The sequence below is a fragment of the Camellia sinensis genome, chromosome 5 (genome assembly GCF_055761805.1).
Source record: "Camellia sinensis isolate YWXY chromosome 5, ASM5576180v1, whole genome shotgun sequence".
Lineage (NCBI taxonomy): Eukaryota > Viridiplantae > Streptophyta > Magnoliopsida > Ericales > Theaceae > Camellia > Camellia sinensis.
In genome coordinates, this window is record NC_138965.1 from 43,669,890 (window position 1) to 43,675,889 (window position 6,000).

Consider the following 6,000-nt stretch of genomic DNA (forward strand, 5'->3'; position numbering starts at 1 on the left):
TGCAATCTCACTATGTCCCGAATATACAAGTCGGCAAGATGATCTACCGAATCTTTCACGCGCATAGGAATAAAGTGCGCCGACTTAGTCAACCGGTCCACAACCACCCAAATAGCATCACTACCCCGCTGAGTCCTCGGAAGACCTACAACGAAGTCCATAGTGACATGCTCCCACTTCCACTCGGCAATAGGCAAGGGTTGCAACAAACCCGCTGGCCTTTGATGCTCGGCCTTCACTTGTTGGCAAGTAAGGCACTTCGATACGAAAACAGCCACATCTCTCTTCATACCCCGCCACCAAAACTGGCGACCCAAATCCTGATACATCTTAGTACCTCCCGGATGCACCGCAAGGCGCGAATGGTGAAACTCTCGGAGTACTTCCTCACGGCAAGACTCCGGTACAAACAAATGGTCTCGGTATCTCACACTTAGGTCGGGATACACCGTCAAACCCTTCTCAACTGTCCCACTAGAGATCTTCTCTCGGAGGGATTCTACCTCAAGGTCACCTCTCTGTGCCTCTAACACTCTAGTCACAAGTGTAGGCTGTGCAACAACAGAAAACAAGGCCGCAGCCTCAACAGATTCGTCCAGTAGCAAATCAAACTCGCCAAGTGCTCCCAACATCTCCCATTCCCGGATGGCTATACAAGCTACATCACCAATGGTCTTCCTACTAAGGGCATCGGCCACAACATTGGCCTTTCCCGGATGATTGTGCAACTCAAAATCATAATCCTCGATGAACTCCATCCACCTCCTCTGTCTCAAATTCAAGTCTCTCTGTGTAAACAGATACTTCAAACTCTTATGATCCGAGAATACCTCGAACCTCTCACCATAAAGGTAGTGCCTCCAGATTTTCAAGGCAAAGATCACTACTGCTAACTCTAGGTCGTGTGTGGGGTAATTCTTCTCGTGTATTTTCAACTGACGTGAGCCATAAGCTACCACTTTCCCCTCTTGCATCAACACACAACCCAAACCCTCTCGTGAGGCATCACAATAAACCGCATAACCCAACCCTCTCTCCGGAATAATCAACACCGGAGCGGTGGTCAATCTAACTTTCAGATCTTGGAATGACTTTTCACAAGTCTCACTCCACACAAACTTGACTCCCTTCCGAGTCAATCTAGTCAACGGTGACGCTAACCTGGAGAAATCTTTCACAAACCGACGGTAATACCCAGCTAATCCCAGAAAACTACGGATCTCAAACACACTCTTAGGCTGTGCCCAATCTTGCACTGCCTCAACCTTGGATGTATCAACAGACACCCCTTCCCTGGATACCACGTGGCCTAAGAATTTGACTTCCCTCAGCCATAACTCACACTTCCCAAACTTGGCATACAGCCTATGGGCTCTAAGCAACTCAAGCACCACTCTCAAGTGTGCCTCGTGCTCCTCCTCTGAAGGCGAATAGATAAGGATGTCGTCCACAAAGACGACCACAAATCGGTCTAAGAACTCCCGGAAAACCCGGTTCATCAAGTCCATAAAGACTGCCGGTGCATTGGTAAGCCCGAATGGCATCACCAGAAACTCATAATGGCCATACCGCGTACGGAATGCCGTCTTCGGAATATCCTCTTCCCTGACCCTCAACTGGTGGTAACCCGATCTCAAGTCTATCTTAGAGAAACAACGGGAACCCTTCAACTGGTCAAACAGGTCATCTATACGGGGCATAGGGTACTTATTCTTAACCGTAGCCCGATTCAACTTCCGGTAGTCAATACACAATCTCAAGGCACCATCTTTCTTTTTAACAAAGAGGGCCGGTGCTCCCCACCGTGAAACACTAGGGCGAACAAAACCCTTATCTAGCAATTCCTAGAGCTGAACTTTCAACTCAACCAACTCTGCTGGAGCAAAACGGTAAGGTGCCATAGAAATCGGCGCCGTGCCGGGCACTAAATCAATAGAGAACTCTATCTCTCGGTGAGGTGGCAAACTAACAAGATCTTCGGGAAAGACATCCGAATACTCACAAACCACCCTCGGCAATATAACCTGGGTCTCACCACTCTCACCACTCTCAAAGCTAGCAAGTAGACCACTAAGCTCACTTCGCCCTCGCGAATCATACCCCAGTCGCAAAACACTACCCACCCGGTCTCCCAAGAAATGGAACCACTCCCCGCTCAAGGTACATAACGTGACCCTCTGGCGGTAGCAATCAATAACAGCCCGGTATGACGATAGCCAGTCCATACCCAAAATAACATCAAAACCCTTCACGGGCATGACAACAAACGGAAAAGGAAGTCTATAGTCGGCGACCTCTATATCACATCCTCTAACACCCTATTTCAGGATCAACTCACCACCCAAAGGCGATACCACACAAATAGGAGATGCTAACTGTGCTAACTCCAATTCCAAAACAGATGCAAATGCAGCAGATACAAAAGAATGAGATGCACCCATGTCTATCAACACACTAGCAACCGAGTTGCAAAACAGAAAAGTACCTCTCACTACTGATGGAGCCGGTACTAAATCCTGCGCGGTAACAGCATACACGCGCCCCGTAGGCCCCTGGTCTACCTGCTCACCTCTCGGAGCAAAAGACTGCTGCACAGACTGGGATGACGAAGCTCCCGGATTGGCCCTCGAGGCTTGCACAGACTGAGCTGGCTGAAAACCCTGCGTCTGCCTTGAACCAGACGCTCCCGAAGTGGCACTCAACTGTGGGCAAAACCTTTTCAGGTGCCCAGGCTGTCCACACTGATAACAAGACAAGGGCTGCCCCTTGCCCAAACTCTGACTTTGTGATCTAGCTGAAGAAGAAGCAGCTCTCTGACCCCCACCCTTCTGTGGGCAAACAGAAACCTTGTGACCCAGCTGGCCACACTTGTAACAGGTGAAATCCCCCTGACCACATCTCCCAGAGCCTGCACTCGGGACAGGGAAGGTCGATCTAGCAACACCACCCTGCGACTGCTGAGGGTTAGAACCCCTCTGCCTCTTGCCATCACCCTGGCCATCTTGGCTCCTCCTGGAGCCTCTCTGCCCCTCATCCTCCTCCTGCATCATGAGCTCCATATGAGCTGCAGCATCTACCAGGTGTCTATACTCTCGGATGTAAGACCCACCAACCCTTAACTTGAGGCCCCGCCTCAACTTCCGCTCAAACTCATAGCAACGGCGTTCCTCAAACGCCACCAGTTCAGGTGCAAACCTGGACAGACTGGTAAAAGTAGCCTCAAACTCGGCCACTGACAAGCCTTGCTGATTAAGCCGGCTAAACTGATCCCTTAGCTTCTCTCTAGCTGCTGCAGACAAAAACCTCTCCTGAAAAGCATATATAAACGCCTCCCAAGTACCACCAACACGAGCCTTCTCGTACTTCCACCATTGACCCGCATCTCCCTTCAGCTGGAAGGATGCCAAGGTCACTTTCAGTGCTCCGTCCTCGATGCCAAGCACCTCGAACGTCTTACTCATTTGCTCTAGCCACTCATCAGCCTTTAGTGGCTCCTTCGGATCCCCGACAAACTCATCCGGATTAGACCGGAAGAACTCCCTCTTCAAGAAAGAAGGCCCTGCCTCAGCGGCCTGATTCCCAGCTCTAAGAATACCCAAAGCTCCTGCTATCTCTCTGGCCAAGGCACTCATAGCCTGCTGACCCACTGGCTCGGCCACATTGGCCTGACCAACCCCCTCCTGTACTGCCGGAATCTCACCCGGTAACGGTACTTCCTGCCTCGCAGGTCTACCACGCCTAGCACCTCTTCCTCGTCCTGACATCCTAATAAAGGTAACACAGAACATTAGCACATTCATAAATGTGCCGAAACTAAACACTCACGTCCTAATGCATGGACAACTGTAATTCACTCCACGTAAGCACATAAACACATAAGCACTTACGAATTTCATTTCCGGATAATGATAGTCCCGAGACGTTACTAGAGTTCCGGTTAGAAACAGCATTGATCAAGTGCTTTTCCAACAAGACTCCCAGAAACCCAAGGATCCCATCAACATCCTAGAAATTAAATCCCATAGCCACATAATCACATAAGCATGTTATCAATTAAGCACATAGCATATGATACTACATCTAAGTCTCTATCAAGAGAGACAAACCCATTGTGATACTAATCACTTCCCACGTACCCAAAGTTTCGAACCCGGTACGCTCTGATACCAAGTTGTAACGCCCTCAAAATAATAACATTAAACCCATCAGATAAGACATGCATTTACATATAAACTAACCACATTCTTTTATTCATTAGAGTTCCATTACATAAGTATTACATGTTAACATCAAAACAAAATGCCCTACGGGCTTACAGCTTTCCAAGTTAACACTTGGTTACAACAAAAGAGTACTAACTCGTTTACACATTAAGCCCTTGGCTTGAAGTTACATGTAATACATCAAAAGTTAAGCGACAATAGTATGCCCGCCTCTAGCCTCCCAGCTATGTCCTTGGAGGTGGCACACAACCTGTACCTGAAAATGATATTCCCATATAGGGTGAGCCACAACCCAGTAGAAATACACTAAACCAACCATGAACAATGATTAAAAGATTAGCAATTGATAGATGGCTAACACAGATACATTCACATAAATTACAAATTTATGTCATACAACTTATGAGTCTAAGTTACCTTTCATTTTCCCTTTTTCAACAGATAAGCATGCTAGCTCTATCATCATTTCCACTGATATGTATAAAAAATATATCTCACATTCAGATAAGCATAAAAGCTATATCCACATTCTCAACAGATATGTATAACAACAATATCCCATATTCACAGATAAGCATATAAGCTGTATCCACACTTCACAAAGATAAGCATATGAGCTCTATCTTCACTTTACTAGACAAGCATATGAGCTGTGTCTACGGAGTTCATCCCCTATCTTCTCCCAACACTATCCGGTTTAGAGGTACATCCCCTATCTTCCCCTAAACCGCGGAGTACATCCCCTATCTCCTCCTCTACACATAACGTATATAAACACATTGGTTCTATATACAATCACCCAATACATACAGTTAATGCATTCTATCAACCGTCAAGTTCCATGACACATTCCATTAATTAGTTTCAGTTTGCCTAATCATCATGCATTGTCTACAACAATCACGACTATCCTCCACCGATAGCCCAAAGCAGTTATTTCTATACAGAAAATAAATGCACAATGGATATATAATCAACATTTCATTTCCTCATTCCTCACAATTAATTATCCCAATTAATTAAACAATGTAATTAGGTTGTTATCCATAATTACCAATTCAACCCTTAGGTCCCATTTTCATCAATGATTCAACATTTGTTCCATTTCTCTACTCCAATCATGCATCTAGGTTTATTATGATTAAAACCCCAACTTTTGTAAAATTGCACAAAAGCCCCAAACTTTTACCAAATTACCAAATCAACCCCAACATCTCAAAATACTAAAATTTAAAGACAAAATCCATAGAGAGGAGTAGGATATCCCTACCTCGAAGTTTAAGCCAAAAAGGAGATGAAGACTCGAAGATCAACGTGCCCCAAATCCAAACGTTTTCAGATTAAAACAAAGCTCTCAACGCCCTCTATCTTTTTAACAAAGGCTCTAGGCTAGATTCACACTCTAGGGAGATCAAATCTTAGAGAGAAAGTAAGTTTAGAGAGAGAGGGTCTCGGATTTAGGGTTTGATAAAAAAAGAAGTAAAAAAACTGAAGTTCAAAATCGCTACTGTCCGCTGATATAAAACACGCTCGCTCGAGCGAAGCCTTTGTCGCTCGAGCGACCAGACACAGAAACTCTCGCTCGAGCCAAGAAGTTCTCGATCGAGCGAAGAAAAACCCAGACCGCTCGAGCGAAGGAAGCTCGCTCGAGCCAAGAAAGGCAACTCTCCGGTCCAAAACCAGACGCAACACTCGCTCGAGCGAAGCCACCCTGGCTCGACCCACCAGACACGAACCTCACTCTCGCTCGAGCGACCAACTACTCGCTCGAGCGAAG